Source organism: Anser anser (assembly GCF_964211835.1).
Source record: "Anser anser genome assembly, chromosome: 16".
Lineage (NCBI taxonomy): Eukaryota > Metazoa > Chordata > Aves > Anseriformes > Anatidae > Anser > Anser anser.
The window spans coordinates 9,533,722-9,555,687 of NC_139737.1; the positions used below are offsets into that span (position 1 = coordinate 9,533,722).

General features: G+C 37.8%; 2 long non-coding RNA genes across 14 annotated transcripts in view; one reads left to right on the forward strand and one right to left on the reverse strand.

The window, feature by feature from the left end:
• The window catches only part of LOC310882859, a 178,547-nt gene that overhangs the window by 64,114 nt on the left and 92,467 nt on the right, over positions 1–21,966 (reverse strand). For 6 of the 13 annotated variants that reach the window (XR_014573185.1, XR_014573186.1, XR_014573187.1 and 3 more), the window contains 4 exons: positions 13,207–13,404; positions 12,527–12,677; positions 10,288–10,616; positions 712–9,439 (listed from right to left, as the gene is read on the reverse strand). This is a non-coding gene — a long non-coding RNA (uncharacterized lncRNA). The remainder of the gene's footprint in view (positions 1–711; positions 9,440–10,287; positions 10,617–12,526; positions 12,678–13,206; positions 13,405–21,966) is intronic. The other 7 variants (XR_014573190.1, XR_014573193.1, XR_014573188.1 and 4 more) reach the window with 7 other exon arrangements.
• Positions 13,270–21,966, forward strand: part of LOC310882862 — a 94,563-nt gene continuing 85,866 nt past the window's right edge. Inside the window, exon 1 of the long non-coding RNA XR_014573204.1 lies at positions 13,270–13,400. This is a non-coding gene — a long non-coding RNA (uncharacterized lncRNA). The remainder of the gene's footprint in view (positions 13,401–21,966) is intronic.

The following is a 21,966-nucleotide window of genomic DNA, read 5'->3' on the forward strand; positions in this document are numbered from 1 at the left end:
GACCATGTTATTTTCGGAGTCATTCTTTTGCAGTTCTGGTCCTACTTGTAAACATTTAACCCACACTGAGAGTCTCAGATGAATGCATAAAGGAACTAAGATGAAAAGTGAAAGAGCATTCCCATGAGTCAGCTGTACTTTGAAACTAGTTTTGATTTCACCCTGTTTACAGCCCTCCCCTTTAGGGCAGAGTCACACGGAGCCCCACCCTGGGTCGGAGGAAATGGCAAACTCTAACTTTCCTTCTTCACCCAACATAAGGAGCAAAAATTACCCTCAGAATCTATTTTGACACCAGATTGGGAGCAACAGTTGAAAGGCAGACATAAATTGCACCTTCAACATGCCTTTAATATAAGAACGCAAGTGTACGCTCAGTGAAAAACTGTTTAAATACACTGCGAAGCGGGTTTTTTAACCTGGAAATGAGATACAGGAGACCATGTTTTTATGCAGATCTAACAGATTTGAGATCTCATGGTATTTAAACCTGGTTCAATCCAATTTTCACTATTTTTTTTTCATAAATTTTCAGCAATTTCTCTGAGTCATATTTGACATTCAGACAGATATATCCCAAAACTAAGTAAATTCCTACAAATTTCATGAAATTCAAGAGCTCAGTAAAGGAGATAAAATAAGCCCTAAGGGGTGAGAACATCTCTGCTTGTTTCTCTCCTCCTTAATCCCTGTATTTTGGCTTGTACTTACCCAGTTACCTCGTGTATACCAGCACACATCATTCAGTATTGCTCAGCACATGCTGCCTCTCACGCTGCGGGATCACTGGCTACGTGCTGAGGAGCAGGGAAATGTGGGATGGACGTGGGGGCACTGTGGGGAGATGGGGGCTGCCACAGCACAGTCACAGTCATTAGGAACTAGGCTTCAATTAACTCCAGTGCTGATGTAAAAAAAACATTTTGCTGTTGTTTTGAAACAACGCAACATAGACATTGCTGCAGGAAACATGAATATGGAACAGCATATTAATAGAGTATTCAAAGTGGATCGCTATCAATGCAAACATGTCATGTCATTCATCTTATTCATAGCAACCTGCTATCCTTTCTGAAGAGCGGATGGAAAGTGTTTTTAAAGAAGGCTTTTGTCCTATAACTCTACCTTAGAGTAAATACAGAAGGTTGAAAGAATTTGGTTAACCTAGGAGAAGCAGCCTCATCCTAGTATTTTCTCCTTTGAGATGCACATGCACCAACACATGCAGATTCTGTGCGCGTATTCTTCTAGCAGTAACTACACGGGAGATTCAAGTCTACATTGACACAATGGTAGCCCATTTACGGGTTATTTGCTCTTTTGTAAAATCAATTCAAGCAACAAATTGCCAGACAAGTGTGCTAAAAGATAAATATTTAAATATTCAGACATAAGCTTTTCCCCAGATTCATACCACATCCATTGCTATTAAAGCAGCCTAAGAAGCATACTGGCAGATTGTTTTACCTAGAGATGAAAACTAATTTTTGTCCTTCCTCTGCTATGCTTTGCACTGTGGTGGCAGAATGTTATAATGAAACAGCTCTGTAAAACAGAAGAAAAATAAGCGAGAGGAAAACAGCAGTTCACAAGGTGATATTCCTCCATCAGTGTTTTTGCACAGGTCAGAACACACCAAAGCAACTTCGTTTGATACAACTTTTCATAGTACACTATCAAAACTTTATATAATATATCTGGTGGAATTCCTCCCCCTACATGCTCAACTGGCCACCTTAAATTACATGTTGGACTTGGTAGTTAATCATTCTCTGTAACATTTCTACTACTGATTAAAAAAAAAAATGATGTGTCACATATTCCAGAGACCAGAGGACTTCAACAATCATTATAAAGAAAAAAATAATTAAGGGAGAACAGATAGGTGATGGACATCTTGTCCTTATTTTCAGTATTACAGATACCTGTGATGTTTTTCCAATATTGCTTTATCACAAAACATACTGTGATGCCGATTTCTGATGTTCTGCTACTCAGCACTTACAGATGATACACACCTGTTCTGGATTTGACTTCAGAACAGAACCTCCAGAGCTTTTATTTCACTGGATTTTGTTTCCTGAGTTGAAATTCTGTTTATACATTAGGTGTTTTAGTGGACTTTTCTCAATATATGCATATGTTTGAGGGGGCTTTGTTTTACCACAGCGAGAACACCATTTGCTCTAAAGAAAATACAATACAGATTTCTATGCATGAGATGAAGTACTTTGAAATGCTGAAATTTTGCTTTATCAGACTCAGTCTTATGTAGCATATCAACTAGAGCTCTCCAAAATCAGTGGAAGCTGTGTGATGAGAGTCAAGCACATGTTGAATCTCTGCTGAATCTCTGCATATGTAAATGTCTTACACGACACACATGGATAGCACCTGTGCAACTTCACAAAGTATTTCACTGTGATGAAGTTTCTGCCGTGTTTTTATACAGACACATGAGCTATAAGTTTTAAATGTGATACACAGAAAGAACGTGTGATGCTATAAAAGGTCAAGTCAATGTAAAAATATTCAACAAATATGGAATTTCTTACCTATACCTTGTCCATTATCTTCACCCAGATGAATGCTTACTGAGATGAGAAAAGAAGGGACCTGTGAGGCATGAGCATCATAACACACTTCTTTTATCACTTAAAGTAGAAAGAAAAGAAAGAAATCAGGCACGCTCTGGATAAAATTCAATGAAAATAGCTTGCATTTTAAAGGAAAACTATACTGGAAAAATAAATCTGCTTTCTATTTATCACATAGAAGAGGGAAGACTGTAAAATCTCATCTTTATCATGAAAAAAAAACATGAACACTTTTGCTTTTTGAAAAGAAAGATTTTCAATGTTTTATTGCCACAGTCTTCACCTCCACCACCACAACCACGCATTGCAAATACCTCCCAGGGTTTGTACATTCAAAGCCTGTTTTGTTTTGTTTTGTTATTGCTACTATAATATGCCTTACTGGAGTAGCAATATGACAAAACTTCTGGAAAGTGAACTCTCAAATTAACACTGAACTGAGGGAACATGAAAGTAATGTATAAGAAGGGAAAGAGTTACTGGAAAAACTGACTTGGAGCTTACGTATTTCTTTAACTTAAAAAATACATCAGGAGGAATGGAGGAGTTACACGATGAGTCTGGCATGCTGCCACATAATTCTCAATAAATAATTCAAAATACTGCTTTATACTGATGCTGCCACCAGGATAATTTCTGCATAACAAATTACTTTCATATTCAATTGATGGTGAAAAGAGGGAAGTATCATCTGATAAATAAGATTCTTACTTACCTGTTGTGATTTCATTGCAATTCCTGTAAATGAGAGGATGAAGTCATGGTTTTTAAAAACCTGACATATGATTGACAAGATCAGAACTAGCTGTCCTGTAGACAGCAATCCTGACCAACGGGGGAAGAAAATTCTTTTTTTTTTTTTTTTGAGAAAAAATGTGAAAGTCTATTTTGCAAATGGTTTTGCTTCTGGGAATTATTTACTATATTTATTTATAGGACATGAAACAGGATCCTAAATCCAAAGTTAAATTAAAACTGTGTATGCCTATGCATCTATTGACCACATAACTTTTAAGCTAAGTATTTTCATGACATAAATTCTTTTTTTTTAATCTTCTTTATTTATATTAAATCACTGTAAGTTCATATCCAGATTCACCACTACAGCACTAAAAGGTGGCATTCTTAAAGGAGGCAAGGAAAAGCACCCTAAGTGCAGTGTGATTTGGAAATTCCTTGCCAATGACTAAAATCTCACAAATGCACACTGAAACTCACAGTTTTTTAGTATTTCATGTCATTGTCAAAATATAAATATCCTGATTTCATGATGACTTTCAACAGAGTTTTAGTAAAACTATATGATGAATAACATAAAACAATACAATAGAATCAAAAATCACATCAGAAAAAAAAAAGAACATTGACCAGATTTTCAAAAGCAAGCATACAAAACATTTATGCACACTCATACATGCAAACTTCTGAAATGCTGACTCTGAAAAATAAAAATTATATTTTAAAATGGTCTGCAGTTCCATAGATCACAGCATAAATCCAGGGGATATCTTAGATAATGGATCCACAGTCAAGATCCATCCTCCAAGTCAGCCTCTGAAAATTCAGGGATGAGCTTTGGAAACCAACTTTTTAAAACACAGTAGCCTATAGCTATGCACAGAACAAGTGCACAACCTTTTACCCTGGTAAGCAAGCAAAAGTTACAAATACTGTCACTAGAAACTACTTGAGATGTTGCCCTTTTTACGTTAAGGCCAGGTTATTTCATTTATCCTGAAAATGGGCATGATTCACATTAGTAGGCATCCCTTACTGGGACTTCAAAACCTCAAAGCCTGTCAGTCATTTTCATCAGCTGGAGTGGAGAAGATACACCACTGAAAAATAGGTAGCAGAGGCAGTGATAGAAAAAGTAAACATAATGAAAAGTGACAACTGTCAAAGTTAAAAATATATCATTACACACAGTATGCCATCGTACTCCTTGGTACTTCTGAAGGTATTTATCATAAAATGTAACTTCTCTGTAAAACCATTGAGCTAATCAACTGTCAATATCAAGTCTTGCATTTTCTGGGTTTTGTAGATTTATATTTGTGACTAGTATTTTTTTTTCTATTCCTGAAATGGTTGCTTCTGCTCCAAAAATAATCATCTGGAACACTGAAAACACATTTCTGTAGTTCAAGGAGTTTCTTGACTGCTGAGAAACAGCAAACACCTGCTTGCATGCATTGCAAAGTGAGAGCTTCTCAAAAAGCTCTGCCTGTTTGGAAAGTGTTGGGTAACTAAATGCAGCTAGCAGCTTCCTCACTAATACTAGCATAGGGAAATAATCTGTTAGAGTTTAGCTCAGGTTTGCAGCTATGCATGTTTTTATCTTTCTTTGTTCACGTGTTGGGATACACTTACCTGCTGAGTTACACACTTGTACAAAGTGTTTCCAAAAATGTATGCCTTACTCTTCCATGGAGCTCATGCATAAAGAAAATGGGAGGTGTCACCAAGTCTCTACCAACACAATTGTTTTCGAGATGGAACAGAATGAGCTGGATAAGGATAGTCGCACAGGAGATACAGGAATAAGGATTAGTCTCCTACTTTTTGAAGTGTTTTACACGGGTGGAAAGGAAGGAAGCGTCTTGTAAGCATAAACCAGTAATTCAAAGACACACAGACTGATACTCAGATCAATAATCCTGTCTACAACTGGAGCATGCTAAATATTTCCCAGAATAAGAACGTTTAAAACATACTATCATCAGTAAGATGCAGTGGCATACTTTTAATATTGGCTTGTAGCTATTTTTGTTGATGGTATTTAAACACCTTAATTGAAAATATGAAAATATTCTGATAAATATCCAAAGGAACAAAAAAACAACATAAATTATTCAAAACTTTCACACCTAAACTGTAAAGCAAACTGCTTGATGATGCTTTCTTAGGTAGCCCTTTCAGTGTCATTTACTGGCTTAACCAAATAAATCTAAAAGCAGAAAACCAGACAACATATTTCCACATCTGGAGCCCCAGGGAATTCATGGTAGTTATGACGTGATGTCAGATCATATTATACCTTCAAGGTGATTGATTAGTATAGCAGTAGCTTAATTGTATTGCAAAACTGCACTGGCTATTTACTAGGAGATAAACTGAGGTGCTTTCTGTGATTATGCCAAGTGATAAATTCCTCATCCACCACATTCCACATATAATGTGCACCACTAATACAAACTCCAGCAGGTCCATCTTCAGTTTTTCTCATTTACTACAAGTTGTACTGACATGGTATTCAATTACCTTCCTGGCACAGAAAATCCTTGTACATCATAAAAACAACAGCAGTAAAATCCTGCTCTGGTATATAATTTGGTACTTTTGAAAATAAGGAGAATATGAAAAGACTGAAATAGGCTAGCACCAATGCAGGATAACAGAGTTTTAGACTGACCAAGTGTGCAAACAAGGGGTTGTCTATATAACTGCAGTAGAATACGTTCTTATGTGTCAGTCGCTCGGAGACATTTTACTCCACACATTACACATCTACCACACTAACACGCCAGGCCAAGAAGCACAAATCTGTGGAAGGAGACAGTTCCTGCTGCGTCCTACAGTGCAGGTAAAAGCAACTTAACTACCTGCACAGAGAACAAAAAAGGCTTCTGATTCCTCTTTTGCACTGTTTTATCTTTAGATATTTTACTAGAGGATTGAGCACACTGCAAAGATTCTAGCACTGCCTATATGATTGCTTAATACAGTATCTGAATAAAAACAGTTATCTTAAAACCTAGAGCTCTCTGCATAAGCCTGTGCACATCGTGCAGGTGAGTTTCATGTTGTGTCTGCAAGAGAATCAGACGCATGATACAGCTCAATTCCAGCATAAACATGGTAGGAGAAAACACTGCATTACACGTGCTATGCCTGTGCACATCTATGTTTTTATGAGTGGCTGTAGCAAATCATTAACTACTTGGAAATTAGTTCTACATGCACACACGTACACAAACATCAGCTAATGCTGACTACCCACAAAATGCCAGGTTCCCTGTCGGTTAATCCTAAATAGTGTTTTAATTAATGGACAATATTTACTAATGTTTCTTCATTGCAAACAGGTAGAACTATTATATATATACAGTGATAACAATTTTAATTTGGTAATTTTTGTGTTTGTCATTTTGAGTTTATCTTTGTTGAGTTGGTTTTCTTGTAACAAATTCCACTTTTCCAGAGAGGTTCAATATCTGTAGATGATGGATTTTAGACGTGGCTGGTTCCTTGGTTGGCTCCAAGAGCCTTGGTTGTCTCTTTTTATTTTTTCCTTTCTCAAGGGACACTTTTCTATATAACCACTTGGGTCTCCTCTTGAGTAATGTTTGAGAATCCTTACTGGGATAGAGAATGTGTCTAGCAGTCACATTATTTGCACTGTGATCAGATGGTTGTAGTAGTACCCATCTCTGGCAGTTTACTTGCCTTCTCCTTTCTCAGTGTTTGTCTATGCTCCCAATTTGCATGGCATTTGTCATTCTGGATCCAGCGCTGCTTTATGTTTTGCTAGCTTTCCTTCCTCCCATCCACATTCATTTTAGCACTATACATTTCATACTTTTATGGTGTTTATAATTGAGCTCCCTTCAAAGATATTTTTTCTTGGCATATTTTCCTCTGTCTTTGAGTTATCCAGATGGAATTTGCTGAGAGTTTCTCTCTTTTGGAAGTATTTTTAATTAGGAGAAAAACAACTTATTTTTTTCCTCATCTTATTATTTTGAATTCTTCTTTAATTAGCAGCTAATGTACAAGAAGATGAAATATACTAAAATGAAGACTTATTAACCAGCAGCGTTAACATTGTCATGGTCTGTGGGGTAGGAGGGTGGGAAGAACCTTCTGAGAGAGAAATTTTAAAGCTGCCTTCAGGGGACACATGCATACATACTCGTTGGAATTTAATTAAAAATGTCATTGGAAAGCTGCTGAATAACCTCCATCTTAAACAATTAAGCCTAAACTCCTAGTGACTCAGGCTTCCCTAGATCATTCATTAGAAGAAGCTCTGTGTCTAGGTGCAATAGACTACTGGTGTTAATGTCAGCCTGAAAATGATGTTCAAGGGACTCAGAGATACACAGGTTACGCCATGTATCAGAAGACTACCAAAAAGTTAATTTTGTGGAAGGCACTTTATCTAAAACTGAAATGTAGTTATGTGGCTAGGCTGCCAAGCAGAAATGAAAAAGTAAAGACAAAAAAAAAAGAGGTTGAGGATATGTTAACAAAATAGCAATACAGGTGCCTAAACAGATGTGTGCTTCAGTTCCCAGACTATAAACTTGATCTTTTTTGGCTTCAATTTCAGAACTCAGTGCTTCTGACATACATAATTTTCAGAAGACACTAAGTCCATTTAGAAGAGGAATACATTTGGTATTTAATAAAGAAGCCTTTAAAGAAGCACCAGAATCATTCACTGGTGGAGACAGGCTATAAGGGATAGTATCGCCGTAACTGGTTAGCTCTGCCCCAGCGGTGCTGCCCGACGGTCACTTTTCATAAGCACAGACAGTGAGCATCAGCAACGGTGAACTGACTGGCTGCTTTCAAACCATCTAACACTCTACAGTAATTAGAAACTGGGCTTGAGCTCAGTCTTCTACTGGAAACATTTTTATATGCATATTTACATTTCTGTATAGACAACAAAAACTTTTCTCTGAGGTGAAATCTCATCCTAAGGTTTTGAATTTTAACATCACATAAAGGCCATGAGGCCCTGGGCAACCCGATCAGGGCGGCACCCCAGCCCATGGCAGGGGGTTGGCACTGGGTGATCCTTGAGGTCCCTTCCAACCCAAGCCATTCTGTCATTCTGTGATAAAGTAACATCAACAAGCCTCCTTTTTTACATGTTTTTCCTGAGATGGATGTAATCACTGACTGGAAGACTGTGTTATAAAGTATTTTCAGGTTAATTTTTTGGGACACTGCCTATTGTTGGAAAGGGTAATATATTGTATTATAAGACTTGTATATAGCACTGAATGATTTAAATTATTCAAATACATTTGTAGGGTAGTTCATAGAGTAACAAGCTCAACAAACCATTTCTTCCTGCATTCCAAACCAATTTCTTCTCAGAAAGCAATTACATTTAAAAACAACTGATGCACACCGAGGAACAGTAAATTAACTTTTACTACTCAGGAGAAAGTCCCATATGTCACTGTGGACAATCCAATGAAAAACTTCTGTTTAGCACAGATAATCCATCAGAAAGATCAGAAGTGTTTAGAAAAGCATTAGGAATGGACTGAGCAATAATCCCAAACCTTATAATGCCTCTGTATCAGTGAGTGGTGTATTCTCATCCGGAGTGCTGTGTTCAGGTATGGTCTCACGACTGAACAGATACAATAAGCAAAACTGGTTTTGAGAAGGGTGAAGTGCTGCCTAAAGGCATAATGAGATTCATGTGTGAGAACAGATGAGATTAGGACCGCTTTGCTAAGAGGATTTTACAAAGAGGGGGAAGGGAGGAATTGCAAAAGCAGTGTGAGAGCGCAGTGCCAACCATCTCCAGAAACCCCGAGGGTCATTGACTTTCCAGCATGTCGGAAGGAGTTGAGAGCACGCAGCTGCTCCAGGAGCGTGGTGTCACTTACCCGTTATTTCTCTGGGCTCCCGAGGTGAGCACAGAAGGTGTTCCCCCCGTTGGTTACGTCAGATGCCCTTTCTAGCTCACGTTCCTCTCTCAGCTTGTATATCACTGCTTTTATTTCATTGACTTCAGTGGTTTTTTTTTGTTTGTTTGTTTTTTTGACTTGACTCCACAGTGCTATCCATCTGCTCGGCTTCAACTTTACTGCCTATAACAGGCCAAAAAAAACCACAGCTCTAATAAAATACTCACAGTCTTGGAGCATGTGAATACAATAAATGCATTAAACTGTTCAAATGCAATTTATTTGTGAAAAAAAAATCAAAAAACATATTCCTGAATAGAAAATCCCCTAAAGGTGGTTTTATTTTCAGTCCCTTCATTGGGCCACATTCTAAGATGTCCAAAGTATGTAAATCCAAATCCATTTACTTGGATTTGTATTAATACCCAGCACCAAAATATAGAATCCCGTGCACTGAGAAATGCAATCAGATACAGACAAACTTATGTGTGTATGTCCCACAATCAGATCTACACTCCTAAATGCAACCCCACACCTGTACACATTAAATTCTGTTACACTGGAAGCTAACACATAATTTAGAAACCACAAGTTTTAAAGAAATTCCAAAGGAATTTGCTTTCACAGTGTAGAGTAAGAAACAGTTCTACACGCATCACTTTGTGTCCCGTAATAATTCTGTACATGCACATACTATCACACCTAATTCCAGGGAGGCTCAGAGCACACAGCAATGGCAAACAGCTGTAAGAAAATATTGTTTTCACGAAATGGTCCTCATGTGATTTCCTCGTTATGTTGCCATGAAGAAAGACCGATTTTTGCAATTGTCTCTACAACATTTCTAGAACAGACTAGAATCTAACATCCATTTTATTATTTGTTTTAGGAAATAATTTTTCCTATTTTTAATTTGTTTCTCAAATTATATAGCTATGTAGTAACTCCTCTATTTCTTGCTCTGATATTTTCCTGTGAGGAGAGGCGAGGAGAGATTCAGGGGAATCTTATCAAACGTATCAAATCAATACCTGAAGGGAGGGTGCAAGGAAGCCAGAGCCAGGCTCTTTTTGGTGCCCAGTGCCAGGACAAGAGGCAGTGGGCACAAAGTGGAACATAGGAGGCTCCCTCCAAATAATAGGAAGCACTTCTGTGCTGTGCGGATGACAGCACTGGCACAGGCTGCTCAGAGAAGTTGTGGAGTCTCCTTGGAGATCTTCTCAAGGTGCCTGGACGTGGTGCTGGGCACCCTGCTCTGGGTGTCCCTGCTTCAGCAGGGCTTGGACCAGGTGGACCCAGAGGTCCCTTCCAACCTCAACCTTTCTGTGGTTCTGGAATAATATCAGACAAACAGACCACTCTAAAAAACAGAATGAGAAGACAGTCAGTGGCCAATAGGCATAGTATATGCAATTTGCACAATGTAGTCCTTCAAATATGGTGATCTCTGTAAAAGAAAAAGATATTCCAATAGCTCCACTAGAACATGGTTTCCAGGTCAATTCCTGCCTTCTGACAAATCAATACAGAACACGAAATCCATTGTAAAGAGACTCGGGCTTTCAATCCCTCATTAACCACATTGCAACGCTGATTTTGAGTAAAAAAAAAAAAAAAAAGTAATGAAAAAAGATAAATTTTCTGTGCCTATCAGTGTAAGAGAGAGATGGTAAGGATCCATGCAGTTCTGGCTCCAGCTGGGATTCTGCTGCTTCATACTCCGACATAAATTACAATTGACCTAACTCATCTTTATTATTGAAAAGCTATTATGACTGTAGGAGAACTTTCTCCTACAGATGAAGATTGAGGCTCTAGTATGACTTTGGTCATAAGTCCTATCTTCACTTTCTGTATCCAGTTATTCCATTCTCAATGTCACATAATTTTAAGAATGAACTCTTCAGACTTTCTTCCCCCAGAAAACCTGTAAAAATTGGAATTTTGGATGCTATGTTTTTTTTTTGTTTGTTTGTTTGTTTTCTATTTTAATTTAAAAACAACAGCCAACCAACCAGTATAAAACTAATGAGAATGGGGTAACAAGTTTTAAGTTGCACTGAAAGAGATTAGTGCTAGTTTTATACATTCCCAGCTCCCACATTAGGAATGTCTGGGTTACCAAGAGAATCAGCTAAGTCCCAGCTTCTTCAGTACAGGAAAACATTGTTGAGTGAAGCGAAGAAATAATACAGAAGATGAGTGAGATGTAAACAAGTGAGCTCAGAAAATGTTGAAAGTGAACTAAAAGCCAAAAGCATCCTTGGTGTTATTTCAGGGAAGTTAATGGATTGACAGCAAGGATAAATTTGAGACTTGGAATCAATGTATAGATGATTTAAAGGTTCTACCTTAACCAGTAATTGGCTTGTCTGACCTACACCCTAAGAAGTTATGCAACAGGTTTCTGTACTAATGAAAGCTGCCTTCTGCTGGCTTCTGTTTTCATTTGACCCTTTACAGGAGCCATTCAGGGCCTGCCATTGTCAAAGTAAAATGTAATTCTAAGCACAAAGCTTTTGGTATATGAGCAGATGGTCACCTTATCCCTGAATGTCAGTTCACCAGGTCGTATGCAGCAAGCTTTCACAATAAAATTTAATGGAGATGACCATACAGATGTAGAACAAAATGGTTTCAAACAGGCACAAAGCAAACAAGGAATGTGTCTAAACTGTGCAGTTTTGAACAACTGAAAACAAAATAGCTTTTGACTTGTTCTTAATAGTCTTGTTCAATTGTCGGAACTAAAGAAAAATTCCCTCTGGCAGTTTAATATATGTAGCACTAGCAATATCACATTCTCAGTTTATAGAAACATCAATTTTTTCTTATTCACTCTGGCATTCTTCAGATGATAGCATTAAGCTGTGTATTGATACACTCTACAAATTCCAAAGACTAAGAAATTTTCACTCTTTAGCTTCTCAGAATTAAGCTTTGGACAAAACAGTCAATACAAACTTAAAGGAGAAAAATGGCTATCGGATCACAAGGTCTACCAGCTAAAGCAGATAGGAAGTCAGCTAACAAGTGTACCACGGACATTGTGAGATCAGATCAGCACAGGTACAGTCACTCTGTAGAAGAGTTCACCAATACACATAGTTCTTAGGTGGTACATGACTACATAAAATTGATAGCACCCTCTGTGAAATCCTCAGTTTCCAGGAGACAAACTGATATCCTCTATCATATACATCAGAACATGCACACATTTCCTGTAGATGAGTCCTGACAAAAGAGTACACAGAAAATCGATGTGCCTACCTCCTTGCCAATCACCAGTTATAGCAAGGTGGGTATTTCAGGCAAAAGCACTGAACTGTACATGATTAACCACAACCAAGTATGTTCCTGTATTGATCACAGGCAGCACAGACCAGAGAAGAGGATCGTAATTCCAACTCATCTTGGAGAACTGGAGAAATAAACAAGAGACACAATGAAAATGAAAATAGACCATAATCATACAGGACGTGTAGGCCAAATCAACTGCACAGAGATAAGAAAGGGGAAGACAGGTCTGTTTACAAAGGATGTGGGCTTTAAAGTGAATTACCAGCCAACATACATGAACAATGTCACACGTCGGAAGAAAAATGTAATCACAGTATTGGGTTGCTTGAAGGCTAATACTAGTAGCAAGACAGACAAAATAATATAACATTTGGCTTAAAGAGTTGGGCTTCTTATTTTTGTTTCTTGAGTTGGGCTTCTTATTTTTGTTTCTTTAATTAAAATATGATACTCACACAATCTCTACCATGGGCACCAGTAAACATACACAAAGATCCTTTATACCAGTATTTGTCAAAACCTCTACCCAACAGGAGAATAGCTATAGCAGTGCCAAATAACATGATAGCAATAGTGCTGCAGCAAGAAGGTTGTGCTGTATTAATGCAGACTCAAATAAAATGCATAATGTGTGTGTGTAAACAACTCACAGTCTTTGGCAAGCACAAGTCTTTCAGCAAGGTACATCTGACGACTGATAGTGAGATGCATCTATGGGTCCATCCAGAACCACATGGCATTGTCCAGTTTCCCAAACCATCGTTTCTTGACTCAACCAATCCATCAGCAGTCTCTATTTCACAGCTACCTCATATATAAATGCTTCTTTTAGCATTTTGAGATTGTACCTGCACAGAGATTAATAAGGTGCATGGAAAACATGAGAATTGCATACAGTGAGAAAAATATTCAACAGCCACTAACTCATCTCTAGACCTATGGATATAAACTGAAAACTGCCATGGACAAATAATCATGCATTTGGTGGCCACGGCTGGAAGTTTGATCCACAACAATTTGAGATAAAATGTAACAGTAGAGTCCTACTTAGGCTTCATGATTCAGTGAGATTTTAATATGTAAAACTCTTTCAAATCTTCTTTGTTTGCTGAAGTTTTTCATAAGCCCATAAATGAGATTTATTTGTTACAACTGAAATAGGTCAGAAAAAGAGAATCAATAGCCTTAGCTTGGGAAAAACCTCTTGATGCTGAAATTCTAAAATAAGAAAGTTCTTTGAAATGCCCTTCTATTAACTACTTTCCTCAGAGAAGTCTAAGGCATATTCATTAGCCTGAAATTAAATTGAGCATGGTATGATTTGCATCATATAACATAATGTGACAGTAGTGAAACCCCAATATGACATAAAAGACACACAAAAAATTCAATTTTAAGAATTTTCAATTAAAAAAGTAGCCTGCAAACCTGCAAAGTCCCATAAGCAAAAAGGATTACAGCTGGCAGTGCTCTGAATGACTTAATTTACATGTGAAAGAGCTCAACTTCTAGTTAATTATACTGCAGACGCAACCCTGAAAATCCAGGGTATGGATATTCATTTCTCATTAGAAAGCTCCTGCTTTTCTCACTCTCTTTCTCTATTATTTTTTTTTTAATTATTCACCTCACCATTGTGCACAGATCTACAGAAAAACAGCCCATTAAAATATACCAATAAAAGTATGACAAATATTGATATCAAAATTGCTTTGGTATAGGTGTTTTATTCATTCCAAGTCTACATAGATGAATACTCTGCTTATCTCTTCTTCTGCTAGATGCTCCCATGATTCCCCTAAGCTTACTAGCTGTTAATAAAAGAACCTTTTAATTCATAATTTACATAGAAATGAATATGAATTTAAGAAATCTACACTTATTTTGGAAAAAAAATCCTTGGTTGTGCACTCCTTTCTTTAAAATTCTTCCGATCTCCTTCTCCCATCTCCGTTATCATTCAGGTTATGAACAAAGGAATTAAGCTGTAACTGAGCTCATATTCTCATACTCCATATCAGCAAGATTCCCTCTGTCACAGCCTCCAGAACAGTTGTGTTTCTCAGTGGTATTATTCTGGAACTGTTCACTAAAGCAAGCAGTTTAAAACAATCTTTCTGCTTGTCTTTCTCCTCCTCTATATCATGTTACACTAGACACATACACACAGTGGCTTTATGGGCTTTTAAAGACCATATTGGGAAATCAAACTTTACAAACCTAGATTTGTGGGAGTGCGTGAGTGTGTCTAATGTGCACAAATCTGGAGAAAAGGGAAGACGTTGCTGCTCTTGGTTGACTAGTAATTCCCCTCATAGCAAAGGTCCCATCAACACATGATGGGTCTGCTGCTGTGCTGGTCCAGCTGCCATCCTTCACAAACCCAACAAATGTGTGAGGCTGGCACTGGATCTCCTTTGGGCTTGTTATAGGAGCTACCTGGCTGCAGTCAATGAAGTCTGTGAGAACCCACAAAATTTTCTGTTCCCTTTCCTTCCCCTAACGAACCTGAAAGATACATCACCAGTCAACAGAAATGTAACATCAGAAAAATCAAGGGGATTGGCATTTTGTTAGATTGTTTAATAGATCTTCCTCAGCATGGTTGCATTTGTCAAGAAATAACCACTAATGCAGAGCTACCAGCAGACAACAGTGTGCAGCTTCAGGGTCCTTCCCACCTTTCTGAAGCACTGCCTAGGTTTCCAACACAACTTGGGCAATGTTAGGAATGCGCACTGCTGGTTGTCTCACGGGCTGCCACAATGATAAAAACCTGCACAGAAAATCTGTACACTCCTACAGAAGCCCAATTTATTTACAAGGTGCCTCCTGTGAGGGCTTTTGGATGGCAACATCATAACCACCAAATGCTAGTCTCTGCACATACAAATCGCTTTTAGACCAAAACTTGCCTGTTAGAGCTTCATGCAACTTTTTTTTTTTCCTCTTGTAAAAAGTACAACTGGTCCAGAAAACAGGCTAAGTATTCTCATATGTCTCTACTGACCAGTTTCCCAGTTGATGGCTTTTTGTTTAAACTTGATGTCTATTGTTTAAAAACAGTTGAACACGGGGTTTTGTTGTTGTTTGTTTTTCAACTTTGTTCTATACATCTTTTCTTTCCTGGATTTCACTTTTACAGGGTTTAAAAACTGAGCTATTAAACAGTCTATATTCAACTAGATGCATCAATTCTAGGCAGATCCACAGCAAACCTCAGCTAAATTTAATAGCTCCATTAAAAATGATAGAACGGAAATAATATTCACTGTTATATTTTTTCCTAAAATTATATATGCATTTTCTGTTTGTTCTCCTAGGCACCCAAATCCGTCTGTTCTCCCTGCCAACTTAACAGCTTTTCCTGCTTCAAAATCAACTGAGACACTGATCCAAATTTATTGATCCAGAGCATGAAGTCTGACACTTCATGGCTCCGTTCTAATCGTAGCTGCCGCAGGATGATAGGACACACATATACATGTTTACCCTCAACCTTCCATCTAAAGGGGAAAGAACTCTGGCAGCTGCAAATTACTTGAAGTGCTATTTAACCTTTTCTGGTATTGACATCATTTCCTTTGGGAGTGAAACAGAGCCTGTCATAGGTTATAGCTTTTATTCAGCACAGTAGATCTCATCTAGTTTGGCAAAGGTTCTTCTTTGGCAATTAATTCCATGTTTTATTCATCCCAGAATTCTTTAAAGCTGCAAATCAAAATGCCAGTCTATGCACTGCTAACCACATTATGAAGCACCAGTATTGCTAATAAAGGTGCTTTTTGCATAGCAATCAGATTGCCTCTTTTCAGAGAAAATGAATTTAGCTCTGTATTTATCTCACTAATTGCATTCATAGCATTACAGACAAAATATCACCCACCTCAGATTTACATTATGCAAAACCTAATCTCTTAAGTTACTAAACCAAAAGTAAGCCATACGTTCCCTCCCGAGACGCAGAAAACACATTGTTTGAACTGTCAAACCATATGAATTAGATTTATCAGGAAAAAAAGCTTAGATACCACAAATGATAAGAAAATAATCACTTCAGAGCATGTGCATGCTGTAAATTCACTGCTTAGGAGAAAAGCACAACAGCTGACCAAGCACATGTTGCAGAATTTATGTCTCTCTGGTAATTATGAAAGCAAAGAAGCAATTTCTTACTTGAGTCCAGTTAAATTCGAGAAATAACTTAACATTCAAATGGAAAGCAGCGAGAGCTCTTACAGCTATCCCTCCTCCATGCCCCCAGGGCTCCATTAAGTTTATGGGTAAAGTCAGTCAGTTTTCATTGTCCCACTGCAAGCTTGAAAAATGAAAATCTTCCTTAAAGAGGTATATAAATGTCTGTCCCAACTAGCAGGAAAACTGTGATACACCGAGACTTACAATTCAGGGGCCAGAATCTGCTGCTCTTATTTATGCCCAACTCTCTCTTCATGCTGAAGCTTAGAAAAGGTCTACAGCGTACTTTATTGTAGTTACCTATTGCCACGGGTTTTTAAGTACTGCATTGTACCGTAATTAGTGTTCCACCTCCTACTCTATTAGCTCCATTATTGTGTACAGCACTCTTCACAAATTTCTACAACAGAACAGATTGAGAGAGTGCATTAGAGACAATGTTTTCATACTACGAATTCTTTCCCATTTTTAATTCTTTGTAAGGGTCCCTGCTCACTGGAATGACTCACAGGGTTGGTGCATTATTATTCCACAGACTTTACTTCAAGACTAGTGCCAGTGATTGAGACTTTTGAGATGAAACTTTGTCACACCAGAAGCAAGGCACATCATTTGTAAAGTCCGATTGCAGCTCCTTATGAAGACCTTTGGATTGACACGTCTGTCTGGTCATACTCTGCTTCAAATGTGAGAGACTAGAATATTAAGGAGAATCTATTGCTTTGGGTATCTGCCTACGCTGAAGACAAAGCAGTAAAACTAGTCTGTGCTCAGGCACAAAAAGAGGACTATTGATGCTAAGCTTACAAAGCCAAAAGAACCTAAGAATGGCAGCAAAGGTCAGACAAAGGCTCAGCTATCCCAGCACCATGCCTCTGGCTGTGCTCAGCAGCAAAGGCTGACTGAAGGTTACTGGGAAACCTTCTCAAAACACCAGTTTACTGTTTTTAGACTTCCTGAGAGCTGCTGTCTTGGTATTTAACAGCTTTCAGTGGATTTTCCTTTCAACATTTTCTCCATTCCTTTTTCAACCTACAGTAATTTTGCCTCCAAGCATCTTGTGGCAAGGAGGACAGATTACTTAAATTTGCATATACAAATGAGATTTTCTTCTATGTAAATACATAAACTTCTTTCACAAAGGTTTAAAAATGTAGCATCCATTATTTATTGCCATTGCAAACGTCATTAGTTTCTGTGGCACTCACCAAAATGGAGAACACTACAAGCACTAATGAATTTACTTTGAAATATCTTGGGTACGTAGAAAATGCTATCTTACTTCTACATTACAGCACAAGGAGACTATTTACCTCGATAAGTCAAATGACATAGGTAGTCTGTGGCAAACCCAAGAGCAGAATCTAGGTCATCAGCTTCTCAGCCTGTTCTCTAAAGTACAAGATATGGAAGAAAGAGCACAAGAAACTACACAATAAGAAAAGATCAATACTGAAGAGCTTTTAAAAGCTTAGGAATAAATTCAGATCTGAACTGAGCTAATGAAGCTGAAAAGAGGTGTACTCATTCTCCTATTTTTTTCATTATTTATACTTCTTGTCGTTCTCCACAGTGTCTAGCTTTGCAGGTGAAATATCTAATAGGGGCAGTGTTCTCTGCTCTTATAAATATCTCTATTTTACTCTGTCCTGATTTCCTTCATAATATGTCTTCCTTTTCAAGTAAACCACATTGCTTTTGCTTCAGTATTAGCTAAATGTATTTTCGGAAGGCTTCTGCATGTGGAATATTCCATCCACGGAGGCCTACTGGTTGGAATGCTTTGCAGATGGTCCTCTGTGGAACAGGAACAAGTCCATGCCTTCTGAAATGCAATAAACAGCTGTAATAACCCCTTACAAACCAATGAGGAAACACCATATAAAATTCAGTTACCTCATCTGCCTTAAAAGCCAAAGGAAAAAAAAAGTTGCAAATATTGGACACTGAATCTGATAAGCTAATTCTTGGAAGTATTTTATACGCATTCCATTCTGCCTCCAGAACTTTGGCTGGGGAGGAGGCCCTTTTTTCCGTGTACCTCCTTTCACAGTAAACCAGGAGTGTGAAAAAAAGGGGATGCTACCCCTCCTAAACCAAATTTGTGATGTCTGTTCTTGCCTCTAGTTTATGACTATTTTCAACAACTCTTCAGTAAGGCTGCACTGTGCCTCACTATAATGGAAGTGCTTTGTGGTCTTATGGATCAGTATGACAGAGCACATATTCCCCATCCCACAGCGTTATGGCACAGAAATGCAGAAATTGGCATATTCAGAAGAGGGAGGAACTGCCTGAGTATCAGTACTGACAAGAAATGACAGAAGAGCTTTTAGACCAAGGCCAATATTGTCTCAAATGGGCCAAGAATATATAAGATTCACAGTTAAAGCAGAAAAAGCTTTTGAGTGGTGGTAAATTCCCTTTCTCTTAAATGTAACATCTCTTTTCTGTGATACGCTGTGATAAAAATTATGTCAGAGGATCTAAACGTAGAAGGGGGAGCTAGCACTCTGTACCATTTCAAGGCAAGCAGCAGTCGGCAGCGTTTTGGAATTTTCTCAAGAATGGCATGTTCATCTGACATTACTAAAAACTGGCCCTGATAAAACTAAATGGCTTATAAAAGGATTAATAACAAGTTGTCCTAATGATTAAGAGTCCACCATCCACCATTTTCTTCAGAGATGAAATGTATGAGTTTAATATGAAGTTAAGAGCTTTAATGACTTCTTCATGAATACTTTATTCGCATTAGTTTACTAACTTTGTAATAAAAATAAAAATGTTTTAAAAACTCCTTAAACTACTCATTTAGCTGTTGTAATGCAGACCACAGAGGCAACTGACTTTATAAAGCTCAATAGGCAAACTATAGTAGAAAAAAAGTAATTTTCTACATGACAGAAGCTGCTGTATGAAACCGCTAATTCCAAGGTGATGTTATCACTACAGTTTAATCCTTCTCGTATGAACTACCTAAATATTTTTAATAGCTTATCTACCAAATCCTATGTTTTCCTTTTCAAATTTTTTTCAAAAATGCTTGTAAATAATATATGAATCTTTCATGTAAATGCAGTTCAGTCTAGCTTTGGGAAAATGAAACGAAAATGCATTTGTCAACGTTGTTGCTTTAAAGAATAAAAGCTGCATACGGAAAAGATTTTATTATTCATGTATAAGATCACGCAACAGTTATGAATGTTTACAAATACTCTGAAAACAGCAAAAGCTGTTTAATAAACTTCAAAGCTCAAACAGACTAATTTGCATCTTAGATGACCGATTACAAATTGTGTAGACAAACTCTGTAACCGAAAGATAAAATCCTTTGAAGTAAACTACACAGGAATGAGTCACAAATTCATGATCTGCTTTCAAAAGCAGAAAAAGGGGTAATTTTGTCAGGAAGATGGTTCACTGGAAGAGTTCATACAGCTCCAATTTGCTAACAACTTGCTTGAATCGTTCTGAGCTCTACAGCACTCGCTGCTCTCATGGGCTGACCGGCCTCTGTGGTTATCTACTGGAGTTCCAGTGGTGTGACTAGACGAGTGCAGCTACAACACGTCAGAAAGCCAGAGCCCACCGACATAACTGTAGATAGTATGTGGGCATTGGTGCCATGACTTGGTACTCTTAACTTTTCTGGTACAGCTTCATATAGCCCACTACATGAAACACCACCACGTTCACCAACAGTTTGAAAATAAGAATTGTGTCTTCAGAAACACACAGACAAGTTTTCTTATATACATTCTGAAGTGTGTATTCTGTATTCTCAAGATTGTGTAAATCTTTCTGTGAATGTAAGTGAAAAAGGTCAAACAGGTAGGTGTTCTAGCAATCTGAATCAATATTTTTTCTGGAGAACAAGCTGACAGCACTTGAGAATGCAGTTCCGGTTTCTCATTAATTCCCTTTTCTTTAAATATCGTGTTTGCTAGTGCTATCAACAACTGTGATATGGAATTCTGGTCAATACTGCTGGGCATCCAGCTGCCTTTCAAGAATGTATCAAGTGTAGAAGTCACAACAAACTTTAATAAGGTTTCAAAAGACTATAAAACATAAGGTTCAGGCATGAACCTCATTAACATTACCTGCTGTTAGGTTTCAGTGTGTTTGATTCAAATTTTAATGAGTAAGCAAAGCCTCTGGATAATCTTAACTCAAAAGGATACAAATTACAAAGGCTGGCTGTAACAAAATAATCACCAGCTGAAACAAAACTCCCCTCCTTAACATTGTTCACGTGTATTTCATGGGTATAACGCACACACACCAGGTTAAGACTGTACTCAAAAAGTAGGAAATGCCAGCAAAAGTTTCTTTTTAGTTCAATACTATTCCCTTCTGTTCTTCTCCTTTTTTATTTATTTATTTGACAGCCTGATAGCCCCAACTCTTTATTTCTTAATTACACTCCTCATTTATCCTGAGCAATATGAATCAAATTTTCTAGTGATGCCGAGAGGAGATGCACAGACCACGGGTCTGTAAAAGCACTGCAGTTTGCTGCCCGCCTTCATACGAGTCTGTAACTTAGCAAGATCCCTGCTTCACCTGTTCAAATGATGCTGTCCCCCCAAAAGCCCATGTTCTGTGTATAGCTGACACTCTAATCTGATGCTGGGCTAAGAAGGGAGGCTGGAGAATGTTAAGATCTCTCTCTCTTTCCAAGGATACTTCCCACCACCTCCTCTTTCTCTGAACCTAACTTCAGATGATGTCACTTTGGGCAGGCTTCCTCTCCAGCAAAAAAAGAGACGCTACCCTTAGCAAAAAAAAAAAAAAAAAAAAAAAAAGACAGATTAACTTCAAAACATTGACTGTAACTCTACCTGTTGTCTCACCTGAATAGATTTTGAAACTGAGAAAATATAATCTTTAACAGATATTGCTGGCAACGTCAGTGAAAGTTAAACAGTCTTAAACATGTCTGCTCGAGGGTAGATAAAAGGCATATAGCCTCCCACCTCTTCATATTAGTCAACTAAATGTACATTTTGACAGATACCAAAAGGCCTGCTCAGTGACTATCACTTACTTGCAAAAGGACAAATTTAATATTGCAGCAAAAGCCTGGATCAGAAGCTTATTTTCACATATTACAGATACTACACTACTGAATTAGAAGAGTTAAGTTTCTAGTATTCCTCAACTACTTTCATCTAGAAATACACAGGATAAAGATACTTGCTCCCTTT